Source organism: Lagopus leucura, unplaced genomic scaffold (genome assembly GCF_019238085.1).
Source record: "Lagopus leucura isolate 7727_CA_CO unplaced genomic scaffold, USGS_WTPT01 Super-Scaffold_100040, whole genome shotgun sequence".
Classification (NCBI taxonomy): domain Eukaryota; kingdom Metazoa; phylum Chordata; class Aves; order Galliformes; family Phasianidae; genus Lagopus; species Lagopus leucura.
The window spans coordinates 1,290,673-1,303,908 of NW_024962289.1; the positions used below are offsets into that span (position 1 = coordinate 1,290,673).

Consider the following 13,236-nt stretch of genomic DNA (forward strand, 5'->3'; position numbering starts at 1 on the left):
CTAGTATTAAAAGTGGAGGTTGGTGGCCCTGCATGTGATGGGGGCTTGGAGCTTCACGATCCTTGAGGTCCTTTCCAACCCAAATCATTCTATGATCATTGGGACCAATCTATTCCAGGCTGGGAGAAAGCATCTAGTGCACTGATGAAAGGCTTATCGTGGTGGCTTCTTTGTTCGTTTGGGCTGTAAAAGAATAGAAAACACAGAAGAAGCCATGAAAGCAGGGTTAAGTGTGAACAGAGAGGAAGAAGCACTGGGAGCAGGGGCACTGCCATGTGGGGAGGGGAAAAAAAATAGGGAGGCTAGAGATAGCCAAAAGCTGCTTGGCTGTGTGACTGCTGGTTTGTATGCTAGAATTAAAACTAACAAAAAAACCTTGGGTTCTCTCTTTCTCTACCTCTTCCCCTTTCTTTTTTTTCCTTTTAGAAAATGAAGAGGAAGTCAGTCTTTGACATTTTAAAGTCTATTCAGCCAAAACCACAACTGTGGTTCTTGTGAGTTAGGAAGGGCACTTGTGGGGGAGCAGTCAGGTCAGCTTCTACCAGATAAGAACAGTTAAAATGTAAATAGTCTAAAATAACTCCTATTGCTTCACTTGCTGAAAAAGCTGTGTTTAATGGCTCTGGGGGAGAGTTTTAATGGTGCTCGTTGTGTAAATATTTAGATAGATCGCATGGGCTGAGGTGCAGAGCTCCTTGTGGAAGTGATCCTTCGCAGTCACGGGGCAAAAAATGGATTAAATCACACCAGGTGAAATCCTTCAATTTCTATCATATTCCTGAAACTGCCCCCACTGTACACCTGCAGGTTTTGCTCTTGCAAACAGTTCAAGTCAGGGGATGGTTATTTTCATAAGAATCTGTGCTGTGTTGAAGATGTTTGAATACCTTGTATATCTAAGCTGAGTGGCTTTGTAGAATTTAAATCTGTGTACGCAGCTCTTTATCCTTCAGTGAAGTAAAGTGGCCTGAGTTCTAAAAACACTGAACAGAGTTGAGTGTCTTGAACACAGTTCTGCAGGTTTTGCTGCACTGAGGAGCCTTTACCTGGCTGCTGAGAGGGAGGCACAGTTTCTTCTTTTAAGAAATCTTCCAGGATATTTTCAGCTGAAGTACTGAGCTGACCTCAGGATTGTTCACAGTGCTTAATTGGGTGTAATTGGGAACACTTCAGACTATTGAGTTCTCAAGCTGTTCTGTATCTGGGGGATTACAAAACTTCCAGGATAATTTTTAGCAAATATTTAGCCTTTTTTTACATAGAAGACTTTTTTTCTTCTCCTGTAAAGGGAAGGAGGCTATAGTGCATATGCAGCTTTAAGGAAAAGAACCATCAGTGAAAGATTAAAACAGTGAACAAAGAGGAGAAGAATGTTTATAAAGAAGAAGGTCAGTTGGCTTGATACTTGCTGAGCCCTGAAGTCAGGATTAGTGATAATACTTATTTTATTTATGTTGGGCCACAAGTTGCTATTTGAACTTGTTCAGAATGTGTTCACTGGGTGACCATCCTTCTGCCATGTTGCTTCTGTTACTTTTTTGGTTTTTAGTGGATGTGGTAATCTACCCCAACTGCTAATGTATCTCCTGAAGAGTGCAAGAGAGTCTCTGTGAGCCAAGTTGTTCCAAGAATATGAACAGTATCTGATAGTTGGATGCTTTTTGGTACTGTTTCCCTTTGGTTCAGGATCAGTAAGCTTCCTGCTTGCCTACTTTGCCCATCACGGATTTCAAAGAGGTTCTTGAGGGGAGAGTGAAGTGCAATTAGCACTCAGTTCACATTGCTCTCACGTGGGGAGCTTTCTTCTCTCTCTGAAGGATGAGCCCAGTTACATTAAGACCAAAAACTGGATTTAATTCCCCTTGGACCTAGACAAAGATTGACAAGTGTTTTGCAGACAGTTATGATAGGAAGACTTCAAAATTTGGGCATCCCTTCCCTTTCTTAATTCTTTATGACAGTGTTTCTCTTCTGCTCCTCCGCTGAAATCCAAGAATCAGCTATTGAACCTAATGCCTGTCTGGCAGTGTTCTTCAAGGCACAGCCCCTCATCTCTCGAGTCTGGAATTGGTGAAGCACAGTTGTAGGCAGTGACTGGGGAGATGCATTACTTTGAGCTTCTTGCCTTCCTTTAACATTAAAGGCAAGCCATGTAAAATTTAACATGAGCCACTTCCGTGGAGACGACTTATTTTTACTGATGAGCTGCGTGGTTTTGGATAATATCTAAGCTGCTTTGATAACAGTAACAACAGGATGCAAATCTTTTAATGAAGCATCTCCTGGGCTTGGAAAGCTTCTAGAATCATCGACCAGAAGTTACCATGTTGTCTGCCATGCCTGGTGCTGGCAGCACAACTTCACCACGTGGTTCTGCGTTGTGACGTGATGGTTTTGGCAGCTCTGTGGCATATGTCATAATCAATGCCTTGAACGCTGCGTGTGTATATGTGTGTATTTCTCTATATGAACACTTGCACAGATGTTTATAGAATCTAAGCTTATTTGTCCCTGTTTAAATTTACTTAGTACTGAAAGCAGCTGAAATGTGGGAAAATGACAGTTTAAATTTACAGTTTCCAACTTTGGTAACTTGACAAAAGTTTAATGTTGTCTTAAAGGAGTTTGCATTGAATAATGTAGTGCCTTCAGCCAATAAGTTCATGTTAAAAGCCAGTTAAGAGGTTGAATGTTGAAGACCTCTTAACTCACACAAGGCTGAAATTAACCTTGGAGATTCACAGCTTGTTTTTGGTCAGGCACGCATTAAGTAATTCTCCTTGAGTTTAATTACCATAGTAAATTCAAGTAACAAATTATTTGCTATCATGGGGTTTCATGCAAATGGAAAATAAGATTATTGAGAAAATAACACCAAAAAACAAAAAAACCCACAGCAAAACAACTCACTGAACGTCCTGAGAGCTGCAGGCTTTTCTGAGAGGTTCTGGAAGCCCCATGGAAAATGTCTTGCTCTTACAGCCCGCTTAGAAAACTTCTTATTTGCAGCCCCAAATTACTTAGTTTCAGATGCAAGTGTGACTAGCACCATGACTGAACACAGCAAGTGTGCATTAAACTATTAAATAATAAGTATTATGTTTAGTCAAATTAATGTGCATTGTAAGAGCTTGTTGCTTTGTGATAGCTGAGGTTTCCAGATCTGCCTGTGGTAGGGACAAACTTTAGAATCATAGAATCATAGAAGGGCCTGGGTTGCAAAGGAGCACAATGCTCATCCAGTTCCAACCCCTGCTGTGTGCAGGTCACCAACCAGCAGCCCAGGCTGCCCAGAGCCACATCCAGCCTGGCCTTGAATGCCTGCAGGGATGGGGCATCCACAGCCTCCTTGGGCAACCTGTGCCAGTGCCTCACCGCCCTCTGGGTGAAAAACTTCCTCCTAATATCCAACCTAAACCTCCTCATCTCAGTTTAAAACCATTCCCCCTTGTCTTATCACTACCTGCCCTTGTAAACAGCCATTCCCCCTCCTGTTTATACGCTCTCTTCAAGTATTGGAAGGACACAATGAGGTCTTCCCTGAACCTTCTCTTCTCCAAAAGGTGATTTCAGAGGTGGTCTTCAGAGGTGGTGATTTCAGTTGCTGTCTTTTGAATACCTAAAATGATGTTTCCACTCTGTTAAAATACCTGGTGTTGGAGCTACACAAGGGAGTTAGGAATGCGGTCTGGAGTTTACCATTGTCAAGTAATTTCTTTAATTTTAGGATTAGGCTCAGCTCTTTTCCCTTCCTTTGTAAGACTCCCAGGCCCTCATTTGCTTTGCTTCCTGGCTTTGTTGAAAAGTCAGCCCTATTTGCTGTTGGAAATGCATTAGTGAGAGAGCTGTGGAACAGCACCTTGTATACTGAGTTTGGAATCAGTGTCTGCAGCTCAGCTGCTGTTTGATGCCATTGCTGATGGTCTCTTGTGTTTGCAACGTGTTGTATGAACAAATGAGATTTTGGCCACTTGTTTGGAATGAGCTGTAGTTAATAAACATAAGAGTTAAGCAAAGCACTAGGGAAAAATATTGACTTAGCAGCCTGCTTACTGTGCAATTTACATATTATTTCATGGCATGCCTAGATATTTCCATGGCTAGCAGTTTCCTGTTCTCTGTGGGCAAGCACATGACCCAGCTGTAGCTGACAGCTGCACTTTTCTCCACCCATTGCTTTTAGTCAGGTTTTCTTGGCAGTTCTTTTATGCCTTAAAAGCTAAAGCACTGCTACTGTCAAACTCTGAAAGGTGTCAATGGAAGAAAAATCAGTATCAGTCCTGGTCTTGTTCTGAAAGCACTCAATTCCACACTTTGCAGCCATTCTGTGTCTGAACTGCTGTGAAGTGCTGCTCTATGTCTAATGATCAACCAAGGAACGTTTGGAGTTGAAAATATGTTGAATGCATGGGAGAAAGGAAATGGTTGGCATGTTCTGCAGAGTGCTGGGCGCTCCTGGTACCACGGTTAGGATCTGTATGTTTGTAATTCAATCTGCAGTTAGCCTTAAGCACGCGTACAAGCTTTTAAAATCTTGTGGATCAAAGATATGGTGTATCTGTAGGTTCTAAAATCACATCCAGTGAGCAGACGGGTTAATTTAGAGATCACAAACATCAACTGCAGACGTGGGCTGAGGTATTTCCATATGGTGTGCCCTGTTATGTGCACCTCCAGCTTCAATAATCTGCATTTCCTCTTCCTGCTGCGAGCTGAAGGAGCTGCAGACAGATCTGAGCTCACATGCTCAGAAGAAACAAGTACACAATGAAAGATGGGATAGGAGAGCCTCAGGGCTGGAAGCAGTCCCTCGGGACTTTCAACAAGTCACATTAAATCAGAGTCCAGATCTTGGAACACAGAATTTAGGGGTACATTGTGATTTTTCATAACCAGGATTGATGTTTTTGCTTTGCACTCACTTGAAATTCAGTATGTTTCTGAAAGGAGGAAGGCGACGTGATCTTAAAGCTCTTGTGTTCTGAATATAGAATGAATCTTCTGGGAATTCACAGGGAAATCTGTTAATTAGCTTAAGTAAAAATTAATTACAGGTTAGTCTTAAATGGTCTGTTTTCTCCCAAGTGAGCTCCTCTTCATTTTTTATCATGCAGTTTGAAATTACTTTGTGTATATTTTAAATGAGGAATTAGGCTGTTAAGCTGAATTACTCTTTTCATCTGATTTTTATGATGTAGTTAAGACAGGTAACATTAGCAGCTCAGGTAAAACATTAAGTGGGACTTATTACAAGGAATTTAATCATTCTGCTTTCTCATAATCTGCGTGCTGCTTGTTGCAGTTGTCATCAATATACTTGAGGTGTGTTGTGCCTAGAAGCATGCGGAGGATATGATGGCAACATGGTCCAAAGTCTGCATTGCAAGGGCTGTGTGACACCACCTGGATCTGCTGCAGTGTGGAGCAGGGTTCCTACAAAGCTATAAGCAAGCACAGGCCTTCAAAATCTGAGATCAGGTGCTAAGCTTTTTCTTCTCTCTGCCCCCCTTTTGCTCAGTAATGGTGATTTCACCCCAATCCACAGAGGTTATCAGCTTGTGGTTCGTGGGCTTTCTCTTCTAGGGGTCAGAGATAGAAGAAACATGTGGTTTCTCATTACAGCTAAGTCAGCATACCAGGTTGTTCTCAATACTTTCTTGCAAACGATGCTGCAGTTCATCTGCAAGCCAGTTTGGGGAGATAAGCTGCTCAAAAAGCCATCTTGGAACAAAGAGTCAATGATTTTGTCTGCCTGGCTGCCACAACAGGCTCACTTGAGGCTGGTGGGCACCCTGTGGGAGCAGCTGCTCTTCCCCTCCTGTGCTGTTGCTGAGATGATGGCAGCTGCCATGAGAAAGCACAAGTCAGCATGGCATTGTGAGGGAGCCCTGATTCCGTGGGGAATCATTAGGGATCTGCAGCCTGGAACATGCAGAAGCTGGTTGCTGTGAGGCTAAGCGAAGGAGCTGCTGGAAAGTTGATTCAGCACTCTTTTGGCTTGGTGGTGTTCAGCAGGGCACAGTATTTGCATGTTGTGCTTAATGGCTTGGAAATGTAGATTCTGTGAGTTGATTTGGTATGAACAGGAATCCATCCTGACCTTAGAAAAATTAAATAATAATAATCTAGTGTCTTGCAGTCTTGTGGTTTCTTTCATGTATGAAACTTCAGATTTGATCATTTTGTGTCTTGGATTCCTCTTAAGTTATCACCAAGTAAGACCTAAGTGAGGAGTCTATGTATCAGCAAACTTGAAAATAGAAGTCTCAGAAGGCATTGCTGCCAGCTTCAGTTCTGGTGATAGCACAGGAACTGTGGGAAGGGGCAAGGAAAAGCTCGTTGTATCCAATTGGGTTCTTTAAAATTAGTACATCAAGACTTTGTCATGGTCAGACTTCTAAAGTTAAGCCCTAAATTATCATTATTTTTTGTAGTTACAGCAGTGTTTTCATTCTGATATTGTGTGTAGTCTCACCACATAAGTATAGGTGGTTTGGTGCAGATCATTCTGTGTAACATTTGGGAATTATACTGCAGAATTCCATTACCACCTTGGTCTCTCTGGCTAGGAACCTTCTGCCTTGCTTACTGCTGCTGTAATCCTTCATATTGCAATGGTACCAAGGGACCTCACTGTGTGGAACAAGAACATTTCTGCAGTGATGGTGAGGATGGTGATGGGTCCTATTTATATTTGTTTATGCCACAGTAGAAGGGGAACCATTTGTTTCCTGATGAAAGCACTTCCTTCCTTGAGTATACTGTGCTTTTTTGTTTATAAATGTGAATGCTATAAATGTTGTTCCGGTTCAGGAGCATCAATCAGTGCAATACTTTCCAGAGGATGTTCTGGCTGTTCCATACAGCATACAAATTGTGCTTCTTAATTTGCAAAACTCTCTCTTTGCTGTACAATTCATTGGTCTGTGGATAAATTCTTCGTTACTGAACTCGTGGCTCTGTGAAATTACTTACTGAAGTGTTTCATGGTCTGCGTGGTGCAGCTACTGACGCTGCAGTGAACAGGGCTTAATGCAATTTCACTTGAACTTTTGTTCTGTTTCGACTAAACCGATTCCACCTTTAGTCTGCCTTTCCTTGCTCTGAAGGAGGGTGAGGAACAAAGCAGTGATTATGATCTATGATTTTAATTCTTTTTTTTAGGAAACGAATCGAAGGAATCTCGATTGCTCTTTAGCTGCCTCGCCTTTTGAAGCTGGTGGCATCTCTCATTTTATTGGTGAGCAGATGTGGGGTGCAGAGGCTGCACCACCCCACTGCCAGGGATGGCACCTAGCAGTGGTGTTTTGATGAGCAGCTTAAGTCCTACCTAGTTGGTGCAGCATCCCTCTAGAGAAGAGGATAGGGATGAGAGAAACAAGTGCTAATGCTGTCTCTGATACATTTTCAATCTACAGCTGTGTCTTGACAGCCCTTCTAGTCCAGAAAGTGCCTGTTGTGTGTAATAGCACCATATGTGGTTGGCTTCCTGTGCTCACCCAATTCTTTTCTGGAACAAAGCGAGCTCTCTATCATGACACCCTCCAGCAGGTGGCTGTGCTTCATGACACATTCTGTCAAGAGAGATATCCTTTATCTGGAGCCTGGCTCGGCTGCACACCACCTGCTCTGTGCTCACATTCATCATGCTCCTTGCTCGTTAGATAGCTGTGTGTTACCTCCCTCAGACCTCAAGTTCTTATTGTGGTGATGAGTCCCACTCTGTTCCATATGAGACATAGCTGTTCCATACTGTTATCTTCCATCTTTGAACATTTCTGAGCCTTTTCCTGGGAAGTCAGATGCGTAAGGTTAGAATACATGTTTGCAATGTTGCATTTAACTTTCTAGCTTGAGGTAATTTTTTTTTTTTTAATGCAGGTCCCAGACCCTATCATACTGTGTTCTGATGACATTTCTTTGACATTAGTGAATGGCTACGATGTAATTGATGCAGTTAATAGTTTTATTGGTTTGCTTAATGGAGTATATCTGACTTGTTTTACCTAGAAACTGATATTTTGGTCCAAAAACCAGATCCAGACAGCTGATCTACACTGCTCACCTGGAATTCTGCCTTCTTGCCAAAGGTTACTGTAGTGGTTGCACTCCTGGTAGAGCAGTCAGTGTTGCTGGGAGGCCAAATGGAAACCTGGTGGGTGCAGTCTGACAATGAAGCCAAACCTGTTTGGCTGAACCTCTGCAAGGGGTGGCAAGGAACTGGGGCTGATCAGCATGGAGATCAGCAGACTTGGGTCTTTGTGGCAGTAAGAGGCTCTGGCCCTTCTGTTAATATTTCACAGAGAAATTCTGAGCCTGTAGCAACACTGCAGCCATCTTCCCTGTCCCACCATTAAACTAGATTTTTGTCTAAACAGTAATAATTTTATAAAGGAGATATATATATATATTCCATATGTTCAGTGTGTCTTAATAGGGCTGCTTGGTGAAAGTGTCTGTGATTCTAAGAGAAAAACAACCCTGCTGAATAGCAATTCTGGCATCCAGGAAAGTAAGCCTGAAATATGGAAGAAGCACTCGGTAAGGATGTGTGGCAGTTCCAAAAATAAATCCTCAGTGGACACACTAGAATTGCAGTGGAATTCTCAAGTAAAACTGACTGTGGAGGATCCAGACAAATTCTGTTAATGGGAGGAATGGGGAAATTAAATCCTGAAATCAGCATATCAGTGTGGCTGTCTCCTGTACATGAGGGGATGCCTGTTGGCATTGCTGAACAAACGGAGTTGTCACTGTTCAGCTGCTGTAAGACATACTGTGGTTATTTGCAAGCAATAGAAAGACAAGGTTTTAATGGCTTGCAGTCCTTCCATGTGTGTTTCTTAATCTCAAAGATATGTTTCTGGGCTGTGGAAAGGCTTATATATTGCCATTGCTGCGGAGAAGTAGGAAGTGCTTGAGAATAGCTGACATTCCCCGGTAATCGCGGCGGTCTCAGAGCATTTCAGCTTTCACTGGCCCGTGGCCAGCTTTCCTGTGATGCTTTTTTGGAGGTCAGCCTCTTTGCCAGAGCACTCTAACCTTGAACCAGAGCAGCCGTGTCCTGTGCAATTGGGGTCAGAAGCCAAGTTTCCTCTCCCAGCAGCTAGTGAAGCTGATGCTAATTGCAAGGCACATTCTGTCAAACCGAGTGCCGTGCTCACAGCTACGTGGCTTCTGAGCCAGAACTGATTTCCATCTGTCTTGCCTGGAACACGGACAGAGCAAACACTCATTTTCTCTGTAGAATGGTTTTGCACATTTAATACAAACATGTTAAAGTGGAATTGCAAGTCAATCTCGCACTATTACCCCCACTAGGGCAATGAAGGTCGGTGTGTAATAGTGACATATATCAGTGTCACTGTATTTGCTGTCCTTGATGTTCCATATTAACTCAGACCACAACTATGTCAGTTTTTTTTTTTTTCTTTGGTGTTTTTTTTTCTTTCTTCCTTTCCAACCAGCATTTTACTGTTGGTCTCCCAGTCACCAGCCAGCCTAACCTGAGTGAGCCGGCTCTCCTTGCTTACTCCAAAGGACGATGGAAATGGCTTTATTTATATTCAGCCTCTTGGGGTTTTCTGTCCTCAGTCTTTTTTCCTAGAGGAAGAAACTTGCAAACTTGCCCAATGTTTTTTTTTTTTTTTAACTTCTTGTTTTAGAGATTCATGTCTTGAGACTGCAGTAGCTCTAATGAAGTTGTAAGCTGTTAGAGTTGCTGTTGAGTGGAGTAGTGCTGTGCCCTGGGCTCCTTCAGGCTCTCCAGACTTCTCAAAGGGAGGGAAAGGATGAAGCTCTCCTTGTAAGTATCTCTGAGGCAAGCAGGTGTAATTCTTAATTTCTCTCAGCGGCCACCCACTTTCTCCTCAGATCTGCCCTATTCATTCATGTGTTCTCTGAAGGTGGACATTCAGGTTCTCACAGGTAGGAACGTGTATTACACAGTTTCAGGTGTGCAAATTTATTCAAGCGAACCACAAGAGGCTCATATCTGTTATAAAGAAACCACTCTTCCAATTAGAGCTCCGCTGAGGCATGCCTGTGGTGGTTGGAGATTTTTGCAGATAAAAGACAACGTTAGTCCTTGTGTCAAGGTCAGACTCTTTCTCTCCAAACTGTGGGATTTTTTTTATTTTTATTTTTATTTTTTTTTCCTTGCTTGCTAAATCTTGAGTTTTTAGAGCTGGAATAAAGGTGCAAGTTATGGAAGAGCTGGAATAAAGGACAAGTTTATTTTTTTTTATCTGGAAGAAAAGTGTGTTTGCATGTGGCAAAATGTTTTAGGTAGTTATGCGACAGTTCCGTTTCAGTTTCATTATATGCATCCATATGGAGCAATCACACCACTATAATTCTGCTGGTAAAGCTTCTCAGATTAGTTTTCTGAAATGGAAATGACCAACTGATGAACAGCACCCATGCAGGAGGGGATCAGGAGTTATCCATGCATGTACCGAGGGGCTAAAGCACAGTGCTGTACTAACAGAGCTTGTGTTGGTGATGTTTCTCCTTAGAACAGAGCTTTTCTGTGCCTGCCCATCTCTTCCAGTGCTGCCAGCTGGTAAGTTGGTTACCACAGTTGTGTAACTCAGCAGCGAGTTACCAGGAAAATTCCACTAATCCAGACGTTTGCTTCATTGCCTGTTTTGATTCTCTTGCTTTATTTATAAGGTCTAAATAATATTAATGAGATATTAAAATATTAAAGTAACCCTGGTTTCTGAAACTGGTTCACTGCCTCTGTAGCCTTCACATCACTGCACATTCTGATACAGAGGAAGCTTTCTGCAGTTTCCCTTCAGTTTTCTGCAGTTTTTCCTTCTATTCCCCACCTTGCTTTTGGTTTGGGATGGTCTTAAGCAAATATGCAATGTTTTTTTAGTATAACTCAAATTTATCAAGAATGCTTTATGAGTTTGAGCAAATAATAAGCGCAGAGTCCTTTAAAACCTTTGGATTTCTGTCTCAAGGTAAAGAACTGAGTACTTCAGTGATGATTCCTCACTGATCTGCCCAGCTTTGGTGATTGCTTTTACAAATGATCGGGGTGATACAATAAGCAGTATGCCTGGTAACTTTTCAGGAGTGAACACAACGTGCTATTTAAGTGCATTATGCCTTAGACTCAGGGCTGGCTCACAAGAGCTGGCCTGCAGGGTGGTTATTAGGGCTGTTTAAAATGCCAAGCTGTGCATTTGATCTATATTTGGTATGTATTTAAAGCCAGTAGTGATCAACACTGTAACCATGGAAATGCTGCTTGAAGGAAGGTGACCAGAAACACCACTGCTGGTCAGTGCTATTGCTTTCACTCGGGAGTGCTTTGTAGCAGTGTTAACATGTGAAAAGGTCCTGTTGTCAGAAATCCAGGTGGTGTGGGACGCGTTGTGTCAGCAGCTCTAATGGCAAGCTATTGCAATTATTGCCGTTTCATTTCTAATACCACCTCAGTTGTGTGTCCTGATAGCTGCTGATGGCAGTGTATAAACTGTTGTTGTACCTGAAACCCTGCAGAAGACATCTGAGACATTAAGTGGGTGTGAAATAGCCTGGACTGTGTCTACAGAGATGTGTAAAGTGTTGGTTCTTCCTGGTATGTGTAATGGAGCTTTGTTCCTTGTGCAAAAGCCACAGTGCCTCCGTTTGTGAAGGTTCCTCTGCTTTCACTGCATGCATCCCCTGTGTTTTAGGTAAGCGCTGTTTGGGGTGATGGTGATCTAAAAGCAAGCAGGCAATTACCTCTAGACAGCAGCAACAAAATGTGATGGGATGTTGGTGGGAAGCTTGAACCTCTGCCTCTGTGCTACCACCATCACCTCTGATGCTGAGGGCACCATAAGAAAATAGGAGGTATTACTTCAGTGCAGTCCTCATGGTATTGCACAGCAGCTGCTGAATCTGTGTGCTGGGTTACTTTGTCATGTCGTCTTTGTTTCCAGATACTTTCAGCTTTCTATTTCAGGAATTTCTGGAATGGATGTGAAAATCCAAAGCTTTCTCACTGTCTTTTCAATTGAAGCAGAGAATTTCAGGGCCAGTTTTTCATGTGACAGGCCTCTTAAATCTACTGAGTAGAACAAATACACAGTGTTTATTCTTTGGTGACATCAACAAGATTGCTTTAATAGCTTTTCAGTGGCTGTGTTCATGTTGCCTAGGAGTAGGATATATTTGAGACCTGCAAGAAACAGAGCTGGGTAGTTATTTAAAATACTACAGGCTTCTGAAGCAGCTGAATGTGAAAATGGACAGAACGGTTCTGTTGTCTTCAAACGCAGCAGTGAAACTTAAGGCTTTACACAGTTGGACTAAGGTGTGAATTTAAATGTACTGGAATAAATCTCCCCTCTCCTCCTTCGTATTTCAGTGTGGATGTTTGCACAGGTCTAAGTGGGTCATTCATAGCCATGTAGGATTTTAGATCCTTTTCAATTGAACCTGATTAAAGCAGAAGGGCTCCTTTAAACAACTATCAGAGCATCAGAAGACAAGGCGTGTTAGGGATTATACTCTTTTGTACATATAATAAAAACTTTTCTTCCATACCCAGCCCTCAAGTGACAAGAGGAGCTGTCAGCAGTGAGAATGTAATGGTTTGATGTGTGCCAGGAAAAGAAACATTTTCTCGTCCAGCTCTGCTTATAGCAGGCATCAATTCCCTCAGCTCTCTGTTTCCTGGAGAATGTCTCAGTAATTCCTATTCCTCTGAAGGAGATGTGAGCTAACAAAGCTCAGTTTATTGGCTTGGCTGTTTTCAACACTTCTCCAGAGACGAGAGGATTGCAAATAAGAGGGCATCTTAGCACTTCCTACTGTAACAAGTGAATCCCTGGTGTTGCTAATGAAATGAGTGTGAAATGCAGTGCTGTTCAGTGTAGGTAGGGGCATACAGGCTGTGAGGAGTGCAGGTTGCTCCATGCCTGTGGGTGTTGGGAGCACAGTTACAGTTTGTAATGCTATAAGCATCACAGCACCCTTTATGAACGTTTTAGACTGACTCCATCTCAGAACTTCAATACTGGGGTGCACATCAGTGAAATAGATGGCAGCTGGGCTGTCTGCATTACGTAGGGAATGCTTTGCTTTGGTGCATGGTCTGGGAGCAGTGCAATTACTGCTTGCTCCAGTGGTGTGGGCTTCCTCTCTACATACACTAATGAGCATTTAATCAGGAAGTCCCAGGTCAATAATGCTCTGTACTTGTGTGTAATAAACAAGAACTTTTTAGCCTCT

The 13,236-nt window shown here is 42.6% G+C and overlaps 1 protein-coding gene across 2 annotated transcripts in view; it reads left to right on the plus strand.

Moving 5' to 3' along the window:
* The window catches only part of SEC14L1 (SEC14 like lipid binding 1), a 37,273-nt gene that overhangs the window by 1,508 nt on the left and 22,529 nt on the right, over nucleotides 1–13,236 (plus strand). The gene's annotated exons all lie outside the window — the stretch shown is intronic.